Source organism: Microcaecilia unicolor, chromosome 8 (genome assembly GCF_901765095.1).
Source record: "Microcaecilia unicolor chromosome 8, aMicUni1.1, whole genome shotgun sequence".
Lineage (NCBI taxonomy): Eukaryota > Metazoa > Chordata > Amphibia > Gymnophiona > Siphonopidae > Microcaecilia > Microcaecilia unicolor.
In genome coordinates this window covers 52,925,557-52,938,268 of record NC_044038.1, presented here as the reverse complement: position 1 = coordinate 52,938,268, position 12,712 = coordinate 52,925,557, and the positions used below count along the sequence as shown (strand labels likewise).

Here is a 12,712-nt window from a genome sequence, read left to right as displayed (position 1 = left end):
GTTCCCTCGTTTTGCATGGAAACGTTTGTGTTCGGTCATTGTGGCAGTTCGGAGTGGGGAGTTCCTCACTTTGCTGGAATTTGACAGAGGCTTATCTGCACATTCCCATTCGAGCGTCTCATCAGCGTTTTCTTCGTTTCGCCGTCTTAGAGAAGCATTTTCAGTTTTGTGCGCTGCCTTTCGGTCTTGCGACAGCTCCCGCACTTTTTCCAAGGTTATGGTAGTGATAGTGGCGGCATTGCAGAAGCAGGGCATTTTGGTGCACCCTTATCTCGACGATTAGTTGATTCAGGCCAAGTCGAGTGGTGCATTTCTTGGAGTCCCTTGGGTTGTGGTGGTGAATCTGGACAAGAGGTCTTCTCAGTCCGTCAACAGTCTGGGGGTCCTTTTCGATACAGTAAAGGGCCTTGTGTTTTTTACCCGCCGCTTCAGATACACAAGTTGCAGGATCAGATCGTTGGCTTCTTGCGGAGGAGAACGCCAACAGCTCGTACTTACCTTCAAGTACTGGGGATGATGGCGGCAGCCATAGAGGTAGGTATCCCTGGGCCAGGGTGCCACATGCGACAGTTGCAGTCAGCTCTTCTGAGCCGTTGGTCTCCTCACAACGCAGGATTTGGAGGTGCACTTGACAGTTGACTGGAGTTCCTCGTCTCAGCCTGCGGTGGTGGCTCCACACGCCCAACCTGGAAAAAGGGATGCCTTTGGACGCCCCAGAATGGATAGCTCTCACCATGGACGCCAGTTTGGGAGGCTGGGGGCTCATTGTCTCGGTCAGGTAACCCAAGGCTGGTGATCTTGGGAGGAAGTGCAGTGGGTCCATCAATCGGTTGGAGACTCGGGCCATTCGCTTGGCTCTTCAGTTCTTCCAGGATCTCCTTCTCGGCAAGGTAGTCAGAGTGCTCTGTGACAACGGCCAAGGCGTGGCCTATGTCAACCGGCAAGGAGGCACAAAGTGTCAGGCGGTTTGCAGAGGGAGGCGGGGGGGGAGTTGTTTCGCTGGGCAGAACTTTATCTTCAGGCGGGACATGTGGCCGGAGTGGACAACGCAGATTATCTGAGCAGACGTACTCTGGATCCCAGAAAGTGGGCTCTGCATCGGTCGGTTTACGCTCACATTGTGTTGGAATGGGGGCCTTCCAGTGATGGATCTCATGGCGACGGCAGGCAACACGTAAGTACAACGGTTTTTCAGTTGAAGAAGACATCCTCGGGCGGAGGGGATTGACGCACTTCTTCTTACCGTGTCCTCAAGATGTTGCTGTATGTTTTTTCCGCCGTGGCCTCTAGTCGTCGAGTAGTCCAGCGCATCTAGCGTCACTCAGGTCTACTGATCCTTGGTAGCTCCGAATTGGCCCGCGTGTTCCGTGGTACGGAGATCTGGTGCTTCTAGCGCAAGCAGATCCGATTCCATTGACAGAGGCAGTATTGTTGTGTCAGGGTCTGATCATAATGTCAGACCCGTCTCCGTTCTCGCTTATGGTTTGGCTCTTGAAAGGAACAGGTGGAGGAAGAAAGAGTTTTCTTCTAGGGTCATCGCTACGATGTTAGTCCCACAAGCAGTCCACTTCTTTGGTGTATGTTCAGGTCTGGAGGCTTTTCGAGCACTGGTGTCAGGATCGGACATATCTCCCCTTTCGTACTTCAATCGCGGAAGTGTTGGATTTTTTGCAGGATGGGTTGGACAGGGGTTTGGCCCTGTCTACCTTGAAGGTGCAGGTTGCAACCTTGTCATGTTTCCAGGGAAGGATTCAGGGGAAGTCCTTGGCTTCTGCACCTTAAGTGGTCCGTTTTCTGAAGGGGGTCAAATTGATTCGTCGTCCTCAGCGTCAGTTGGTTCCCCCGTGGGATTTGAATCTTGTTTTGGACGCTTTGGTTCTGCCTCCGTTTGAACCTTTGGTTTCGGCTACTTGCAAGGATCTTTCCCTAAAAGCAGTGTTTTTGTTGGCAATTACGTCAGCACGGAGGGTTTTGGAGCTGCATGCTTTGACCTCATGAGACTGGGGGATTGGGTTTCCAAATGGCAGATGAAGTTCAACGTTGACAGTGCAAGTGATGCATGTGGGAAGGAGGAACCCGAATTACAGCTATGTTATGCAAGGTTCCCTTTAGGAGTTACGGACCAAGAAAGGGATCTGGGAGTCATTGTGGATAGGACATTGAAATCTTCAGCTCAATGTGCTGAGGTGGCTAAGAAGGTGAACAGAATGTTGAGTATTATTAGAAAAGGGATGGAAAACAAGCAATGAGGATGTTATAATGCCGTTATACTCGTTCCATGGTGTGACCGCACCTGGAGTATTGTGTTCAGTTCTGGTCGCCATCATCTCAAAAAAGATATAAGTAATTGGAGAAGGTGCAGAGAAGGGCGACAAAAATGATATAAGGGATGGACGACTACCTATGAGGAGAGGTTAAGACGGCTAGGACTCTTTAGTCTGGAGAAAAGGCGGCTGAGGGGTGATAGAGGTTTACAAAATAATGAGTGGGGTAGAGCGGACAGATGTGAAGCGTTTGTTTACACTATCTAACAATAATGGAACCAGGGGACACAAGATGAAATTAGGATGTGGTAGGTTTTAAAACAAATCGGAGAGGGGAGGTCACGTGAAGCTATATGCTAGGCAGACGTGAGTTGCTTGAGCTCCGGGACTTCCACCCCTGGATTATCTAATTTTTTGGTTGCTGGACTGCCATTTGACAAAGAGTGACCTGTAATTGTCTATGGACAAATATCTCAGCAATTCGCCGATCGGAATGGCGCGAAATCTGCAAAAAAAGATTAATTAAAGCAAGTAACTCAGAGGGGAAAGATGGCGGAGGCCTCCTTGAGTGAAGTGATGCCGTCGGGTTTCACTGATCAACAAATGATACAGCTCACCGCTGCGATTGAGAGGGCATGGGACCCAAAATGGACTGCTTTAAATAATAAGCTGGATAATTTTCAAGTTACATTGGATGGTTTGGGGACCCAAACGAGCGACTTGGAAACGTGCATGTCGGCGCTGGAGGATGAAACACGTGGGTAAGGCCCCGATCTGAGAGATCTCCGACGACAATTGCAAGCCCAGAAGTACAAGCTGGAGGATCTGGAGGGACGTTCACGACGCAACAATGTGCGAATCGTGGGCCTTCTGGAGCAATTATCTGAAAAGAACTTAGGGCCATGGCTCGAAAGTTGGTTGGCGAAGGAGCTGGCCCTCACAGATTCAAATGGCACTTTGGTGGTAGAATGCGCGCACCGGGTGGGGTGCAAGGTGGAGGCAAACAACAGGCCACGCGTCGTCATGGTGAAGATTTTAAATTACAAACACAGAGCAGAGATCCTCCAGGGGTCAAGCTGCAGAGGGAATCTCTACAATATGAAGGTCGGCAGATTCTGATTTTTCCGGATTACACGCTAGCAGTGCAGGAGCAATGGAAAAAGTTTCATCCTCTGTGCTCCAAGTTAGTAGAGAAAAAAAATTAAATTTGCACTGCAATTTCCTGCCAGGCTAAGGCTCTGCATTCAAGACCGCTGGCAGACTTGTAACTCAATCACTGAGGCCAAGAAACTGCTTATGGACAACAAGCTAATGGAAGCGGACTGATTAATGCTGTGAGGGTAAAAGTATAATGAGCTGTTTGCTTGTTTGTTATAAGGTATTATTCAGCAACCACTGTTAGAATGTTGAAAGTCTGTAATTCTGGGGGTGGGGGTTCCACGGCGGTTTGCCCGTGGCTTCTGTACTGAGTAAGATATGTCTGGGGCAAGGGTACTAGGAGGAAATTTTGGGGTTAGATCGGGAGGGAGGATAGTTGGGGGGGAAGGAATCACAGGGGAAGGGAGAGACAGGTATTCAATTGTGATGCGGGATTCTTTTGTTCAAAGTCTAACGAAGCGGATGGGGGAACGAATGAGGTGGATGGGATATGCATAGAACAGACGCACAGTGGGGGAGAGAGGTCTCTGGGGCCAGGCTGGGAGTCCCGGAGATGCGGCGGTTTGGTGGACTTTCATCTTAGCAGAGATAAGGGTCACGGACAGATGGGTAAGACACGGCTGATCTCTTGGAATGTGTGCGGAATTATCTCCCCAATTAAGAGAACTAAGATACTATCAGCTCTTAAACGTCACGGGGTGGGAGTGGCTTGCTTGCAGGAGACTAGGCTCTCGGGGGAAGAACACGAGAAATTAAAAAGAGGGTGGGTGGGGGAGGTGTTTTACTCGGCAGCAGCGGGCAGGAGGGGTGGAACAGCAATACTGATTCATAAATCAGTGAAATGCACTGCGAGACTGACATTTAAAGACGATGAAGGGAGGTATGTGGGAATTCAAGTCACCTTACAAGGGAAAGAGTTTCTCCTGGTGTCGGCCTATGGCCCTAACAAATCAGCTAAACACTTTTATGCTCAGTTATTGGCTCAGTCCCAGGCATATTCAGCCCTTCCTTTGGTGATAGCAGGAGATATGAATCAAGTGATGGACTCAGACCTGGACAGAGCCAGGCAGTCGCAGCCAGGATCTGCAGCAGAAGTGTCTCTTTTAGATTTATTCTGTCGAATGGTAGGGCTGTTGGATCCCTGGAGGTTACTTCATGGGGAGGAGAGAGATTATACGCATACCTCCAGGGCGCACCACTCACAGTCCCGTTTAGACTATATCCTAACCACCCCAGACCTGTTTCAGAAGGTTATAGGAGCGACAATAGGTCCGGAAGAGATCTCGGACCACTCCCTTATCTGGATAGATTTAGAACCAATGGCATACTTCCAACAGTCCCCAGGCTGGAGGTTCCCATCTTACTTGTTCTCCTCTACAGAATTTAAAGAGCACCTACAGATGAAGTGGGAGGAGTTTCCTTTACAAAATCAGGAACACATAGAAGACCCACTCTTATTTTGGTCTACCGCTATAGCGGTACTAAGAGGAGAGGGCATAGCGTTTGTTAGCCAAAGTAATAGACGTCATATCACAGAATTGTAGAGTTGGAAAAGAACTTTGGGGATAGGAGACAGTGCGGCAGACGACCAACGCAACAGAATTTTGAGCTGCTCACATCCACGCGAACAGCATTAAATAATCGTCTGTCAGGAACGCACAGCTCTTTCTTTATTATACAGGAAATACAGGCTAATAAAATATGGGGACAGGACGGAGGGATGCTGGCAAGATTAGTTTAAAGGTAGCTCGGAAGCCTCATTATCTAGCAGCGATATAAGACGCACAGGAGAGATCACAAAGCATCCTGAGAGATAGCACAGATATTTGCCATCACTTTGCGGACCTCTATAGGGGAGAGGAAGCTGGGACAGATGTAAGAGGGGATATAAGAACCATATTGCAGGCGGGCACATGGGGATGCTTTCGTCAGACCACTGGCCTATTTAATAAGATGATAGAGGCTAAGGAGCTCCAAAAAGCAATAGGAGCATTAAAACTGCATTCGGCACCGGGGCCCGATGGCATCACTGGTGAATTTTATAAGCTGTTGAAGTCACAGATACTAGGACCCCTAATGGAATATCTTAATACAGTAATAGAGACTGGGCGATTCCCTTTGCATGCCAACACAGCCCTTATAAGTCTGATACCAAAGAAGGGGAGGATTCACCTGCACCCTAGTTCCTATAGGCCAATTCACTAATTAATGCGAAGAAATGCAAAGTGATGCACTTAGGGAGTAGAAAATCCAAGAGAGGCGTATGTGTTAGGCGGGCTGAGAGTCTGCTAGGTATGATGGGGAGAGGGATCTTGGGGTGATAGTATCTGAAGATCTGAAGGCGATGAAACAGTGTGACAAGGCGGTGGCCGTAGCTAGAAGGTTACTAGGCTTTATAGAGAGAGGTGTGACCAGCAGAAGAAAAGAGGGTTTGATGCCCGGTACAAGTCGTTGGTGAGGCCCCACCTGGAGTATGTGTGTTCAGTTTTGGAGGCCGTATCTTGCAAGGAGTAAAAGAATTGAAGCGGTGCAAAGAAAGCTACGAGGATGGTCTGGGATTTGCGTTACAAGACGTATGAGGAGAGACTTGCGGACTCTGAACATGTTCTACCGGAGCAAAGGAGGAACAGGGTGATATGATACAGACGTTCAACTTTTTGAAAGGTATTAATCCGCAAACGAACCTTTTCCGGAGATGGGAAGGCGGTATAGAACGAGAGGGCATGAAATGAGATTGAAGGGGAGCAGACCTCAAGAAGAATGTCAGGAAGTATTTTTTCACGGAGAGGGGGTGGATACGTGGAATGCCCTCCCGCGGGAGGTGGTGGAGATGAAAACGGTAACGTAATTCAAACATGCGTGGGATAAACATAAAGGAATCCTGTGCAGAAGAAAGGTGATCCTCAGGAGCTTAGCCTAGAATGGGTGGCAGAGCTGGTGGTTGGGAGGCGGGGCTAGTGTGCAGAAGATCAACCTCGAATTCGCCACCAAGCCACCTCCTCCTCTCCACCCTTTAACCCACTTCCTCAACCAACCAACCAACCCAGGCCACCTCCTCCACTTTTCCTGATATCACCGAAGAGGAAACCGCCCACCTTCTTTCCTCCTCGAAATGCACCACCTGTTCCAATGATCCCATCCCCACCAACTTACTTAACACCATCTCTCCTACTGTCACCCCCCCTCATCTGTCATATCCTCAACCTCTCTCTCTCCACTGCAAACTGTCCCTGGCCACCTTCAAGCATGCTGTAGTCACACCACTCCTCAAAAAAAAATCATCACTAGACCCTACCTGTCCCTCCAACTACCTCCCCATTTCCCTCCTACCCTTCCTCTCCAAGATACTTGAACGTGCCGTTCACAGCCGTTGCCTTGACTTTCTCTCCTCTGATGCCATCCTCGATCCGCTTCAATCCGGCTTTCGCCCTCTACACTCGACAGAAACGGCACTATCTAAAGTCTGTAATACCTGTTCCTTGCCAAATCTAAAGGTCACTACTCCATCCTCATCCTTCTCGACCTATCCGCCGCTTTTGACACTGTCAATCACAATTTACTTCTTGCCACACTGCCCTCATTTGGGTTCCAGGGCTCTGTCCTCTCCTGGTTCTCCTCTTATCTCTCTCACCGTACCTTCAGAGTACATTCCCAAGGATCTTCCTCCACCCCCATCCTGCTCTCTGTTGGAGTTCCTCAGGGATCTGTCCTTGGATTCCTTTTTTCAATCTACACTTCTTCCCTGGGCTCGCTGATCTCATCTCATGGCTTCCAATATCAACTTTATGCTGACGACACCCAGCTTTATTTCTCCACACCAGACATCACTGCGGAAACCCAGGTCAACAGTATAGGCCTGCTTATCCGACATTGCTGGCCTGGATGTCCAACCGCTACCTGAAACTGAACATGGCCAAGACCGAGCTTTATTGCTTCTTCCACCCAAACCCACTTCTCCCTCTCCTGCCACTCGTCTATCTCAGTTGATTAACACCACTCATCCTCCCGTCTCATCTGCCCGCAAACCTCGGAGTCATCTTCGACTCCTCACGATCTCCTTCTCTGCGCATATCCAGCAGATAGCCAAGACCTGTCGTTTCTTTCTCTATAACATCAGCAAAATTCACCCTTTCCGTCTCTGAGCACACCACCCCGAACTCTTGTCCACTCTCTCATTACCTCTCGACTTGACTACTGCAACCTACTTCTCACGGCCTCACCTCACTTAGCCCATCTATCCCCCCTTCAATCCTGTTCAGAACTCTCGCTGCGCGTCTTATCTTCCGTCTGGACCGATATGCTCATATCATACCTCTCCTCAAGTCACTCACTGGCTTCCAATCAGGTACTGCATACAGTTCAAGCTTCTCCTACTAACCTACAAATGCACTCGATCTGCAGCCCCTCATTATCTCTCTACCCTCATCTCCCCTTACGTTCCTACCCGAAACCTCCGCTCACAAGACAAATCCCTCCTCTCAGCACCCTTCTCCACCACCGCCAACTCCAGGCTCCGCCCTTTCTGCCTCGCCTCACCCTATGCTTGGAATAAATTCCCTGAGCCCATACGCCAAGCCCCCTCCCTGCCCATCTTCAAATCCTTGCTCAAAGCCCACCTCTTCAATGTCGCCTTCGGCACCTAACCTTTTACCTCTACTCAGGAAATCTAGACTGCCCAGCTTGACATTTCGTCCTTTAGATTGTAAGCTCCTTTGAGCAGGGACTGTCCTTCTTTGTTAAACTGTACAGCGCTGCGTAACCCTAGTAGCGCTTTAGAAATGTTAAGTAGTAGTAGTACGTTTTTACCTGAAGAGAATTCAGCAGTTCCGGGTCTCGGATCGGTTGTTTGTTCTTCATGGTGGAGCTAAGAAGGGTGCAGCCGCTTCCAAGGCAACTATAGCCCGATGGTTGAAGGAGGCGATTGCATCTGCCTATTTACTGAAGGGCCGTGAGGTGCCTCTGGCTTTTACAGCTCACTCCACTAGGGGAATGGCGGCCTCCTGGGCGGAAAATAGTATGATCCCTCCGCTGGATATTTGTCGGGCGGCAGTTTGGTCTTCCTTACATTCCTTTGTGAAGCATTATAGGATTGACATTCATGTGAAGGAAGAGGCAAGTTTTGGTGCAGCAGATTTGACCTCTGGCTTTCGGGGGTCCCGCCCATAGATGTTTACTGCTTTGGTACATCCCAAGCATCTTGACCGGTCTGGAGGGTCACGGAGGAAGGTGAAATTAGATCTTACCTGCTAATTTTCTTTCCTCTAGACCCTCCAGACTGGTCAAGAGCCCGCCTTGTATATGGTAAGGCTAGGAGGTGTTCTTTTTGAGCCTCTTTGTTTGTTTGTTTTTTTTGTTTGTTTTTTTTTTTGCTGCAGCTGATGATTGTTGGTTAGGTTTATTCAGGCTTCAGTTGCCAGGTGCTGATGCTGGTACGAGTCTGGTACAGGTTTGGTTGCGCTTGTGGCCAGCCTGTGGAAGCACAAACATTTTTATTTTTTTGAGTTGCCACGCATAGGGTTCTGTGGGGTTCTTTTGGTTTTGGTTTCTCTGCTTTGTTATTGATATATTGGCTAGTTGGGGTTCTGCACAGATTATATATACAGTGTCCAAAGCTCAGTGTTTCTCAGTCTCCCTCTGCTGGTAGGTGTGCATAACCCAAGTGTCTTGACCAGTCTGAAGGGTCTAGAGGAAAGAAAATTAGCAGGTAAGATCTAATTTCACCTTGGAACCTTACCATACCACAAGAGCACTAACTCCCAGGAGTCAAACAGCACCAACCATATCTGTGAAAAGGCAGTGCTGTAACTAAAACACCAGTATACCATCTACTATGAAAAAAAGACAAATGGAACTACTACAGATCTCTGCATAGAAACTACATGCTAGCAGAATATACTGCACTTTAGGTCACATAGGCAAACTTAATAAATAAGAAATAAAGGACCACAGATCAGTAATAGAGACATGAACGCAAAAACTTGAACTGGAAACCTCAAGAAGTCACTCAGCAAATACAACAGTACTAGAGAAATAGAAACTGAAATGCAGGGTATCAGAGATGCACACTTTCCAGAGCTGACACATTCCGATCAATACATTTGGAATAAAATACTTTTGTCCCACCATTATTGTCTGGGCATTGTATGTTTCCATTTGCTTTGGTCCCAGTGTTTTTCTTCTACATTTCTCTGTTTTTCTGTCTGTATAGAGTCTCCTGTCCATTTGACATATCTTCTCTCTCCATGTCCACCATCTCCTCTGCATCTCTAGTCTCCATCATCTCCACTCTGTATCATTATCTTGCCGTGTTCTCCTCAGTATCCCTAACCCAACCCCAGTGTCCATCATCTCCCTTCTATATCCCTGTCCCTATGTTACCACCATGCCCAGCATATATTCTCTTTGTCCCTCTCCCTTCTAGTATCCAGCTTCTCCCATCTCTATTCTCTTCCTCCCACAGCTTCCACCCCAGAGCCAGCATTCTCTCTTTCTCTCTCTCAGCTCCATCTCTCCCTTTATTGGTCCAGCATTTCTTTCCCTCTTCCTCTGTTGGTCCATTGTCTCTTCCCCCTGCAGGTCAGGCATCTGCAAACTCACCGCTGTGTGCCCCCCATGGCCTTCTCCCTGTGGTGGAACATGGGGGCAGCCGGAGGCAGCCTGTCTTTATCACTGCCACTGCTGGTGACACAAGGCGAGTTTGAGGATCATCGGGGAAGGAGAGATGCTGGGTCCATGAAAGGGGAAGAGGGAAGGAAAAGGAGAGCTGCTGGACCTTGGGAGCAGAGAGCTTGAGAGGCAACCTCTTAACAGTAGGCACCCAAGTTTTGCCTGCCTCGCTCAGTGAGTGCTACACCCCTGCCCCCAACTCAGCCCAGTGTCCATTGCAGGGGACACTTCTTCTAAAACCCCTGTAATCCTGAACTCCAAATCCAGCCATTAGGTGTTACCAATCAATGATGACCACAGCTCCTCCCTATTTATGCCCTAGGGACAGAACACTGCTGTCTTAGTATCCCCAGCTGATCCATAACATAAGAACATAAGAGTAGCCATACTGGGTTGGACCAATGGTCCATCTAGCCCAGTATCCTGTTTCTAACAGTGGCCAAGCCAGGTCACAATGACCTGGCAGAAACCCAAATCGTGGCAACACTCCCAGGGCAAGCAGTTGCTTCCCCATGTCTGTCTCAATAGCAGACTATGGACTTTTCCTCCAGGAGTTTGTCCAAACCTTTTTAAATCCCAGATTTGCTAACCGCTGTTACAACATCCTCCGGCAAAGAGTTCCAGAAGTTAACTATTCATTGACTAAAAAAATATTTCGTTTTAAAAGTATTTCCATGTAATTTCCTCAAGTGTCCCCCTAGTCTTTGTACTTTTGGAACAAGTAAAAAATCAATGTACTTCTACTTGCACTACACCACTCAGGATTTTATAGACCTCAGTCATATCTCTCCTTATCTTTGTCTTTCCCAAGCTGATGAGCCCTAACCTCTTTAACCTTTTCGCGTATGAAAGGCATTCCATCCCCTTTATCATTTTGGTTACTCTTCTATGAACTTTTCTAATTTCACTATATCTGTTTTGAGATACAGTGATCAGAACTGAACACAGTACTCAAGGCGAGGTCACCATGGAGCAATACAGAGACATTATAGTATTCTCGGTCTTATTTACCATCCCTTTCCTTATAATTCCTAGCATCCTGTTTGCTTTTTTGACTGCTGCGGCACATTGAGCAGAAGATTTCAGTGTATTATCTATAACAACACCTAGATCTTTTTCTTGGTTCCTGAACCCCAGGTAAGTATGATTTGGATTATTCTTTCCAATGTGAATCACTTTGCGTTTGTCCACATTAAATTTCATCTGCCATTTGGATGCCCAGTCTTCCAGTTTGCTAAGGTTGTCCTGCAATATTTCACAGTCCGTATGTGTTTTAACAACTTTGAATAGTTTTGTGTCATCTGCGAATTTAATCACCTTATTTGTCATTCCAATTTCCAGATTCGTAAATATGCTAATTAGCACCAGTCCCAGAACAGATCCCTGCTGCACTTCACTGTTCACCCTCCTCCATTGAGAGAAATGACCATTTAACCCTACTCTCTGTTTCTGTCCAATAACCAATTCCTAATCCACCCCAGAACATTGCCTCCTATCCCATGACTCTTCAATTTTCTCAGGAGTCTCTCATGAAGATCTTTGTCAAAAGCTTTCTGAAAATCTAGATTATAATACATCAACCAGCTGACCTTTATCCACATGTTTATTCATGCCTTCAAAGAAATTAAGCAAATTAGTGAGGCAAGACTTCCTTGGCTGAACCCGTGCTGTCTATGTCCCATTAAACGATGCTTGTCTATGTGTTGCATAATTTTATTCTTTATAACATTTTCCACTATTTTGCCCGGCAGTAACATCAGACTTACCAGTCTGTAATTTCCCAGATCACCCCCAGAACCCTTATTAAAAATTGATGTCACATTGGCTACCCTCCAATCTTCCAGTACTACGGATGATTTTAACAACAGATTACATATTATTAACAGCAGATCAGCAATTTCATGCTTTGAGTTCTTGAAGTACCCTTGGATGTATGCCATCCAGTCCAGGTGATTTACTACTCTTCAATTTGTTGATTTGGCTCAGTATTTCTTCCAGGTTCACCGAGATTTCTTTAATTTCCTCCACATCATCACCCTTGAAAACCATTTCCAGTACAGGCAGATCTCTTACACACAAAGACCGAAGCAAAGAATTCATTCAGTTTCTCCACTATGGCCTTGTCCTCCCTAAGTGCCACTTTTGCTCCTTCATGATGTAATGGTCCTACGGATTCCTCGCAGGCTTTCAGCTTCTTATTTATCTGAAAAAGTTGTTACTGTGAATTTTAGCCTCTCTCAGGAGGGCATTCCAATATCTACCACTCTCTCCGTGAAAAAATGCTTCCTGACATTTTTCCTGAGTCTGCCCCCCTTCAACCTCAATTCATGTCCTCTAGTTCTACCACCTTCCCTTAATACCTTTCAAATATTTGAGCATCTGTATCATATCACTCCTGTTTCTCCTTTCCTCCAGGGTATACATGTTCAGGTCAGCAAGTCTCTCCTCATACGTCTTGTAACGCAAATCCCATACCATTTTTGTAGCTTTTCTTTGAACCACTTCAAGTTGTTTTACATCCTTAGCAAGGTACGGCCTCCAAAAGTGAACACAATACTCCAGGTACAGGGGCATCAACGCCTCCTTTCATCTAGCTACACCTCTCTCTATACAGCCTAGCATCC

The 12,712-nt window shown here is 47.3% G+C and overlaps 1 protein-coding gene across 1 annotated transcript in view; it reads left to right on the top strand.

Annotated features, from left to right (window-relative positions):
- Positions 1 to 12,712, top strand: part of CRAMP1 (cramped chromatin regulator homolog 1) — a 615,140-nt gene that overhangs the window by 579,339 nt on the left and 23,089 nt on the right.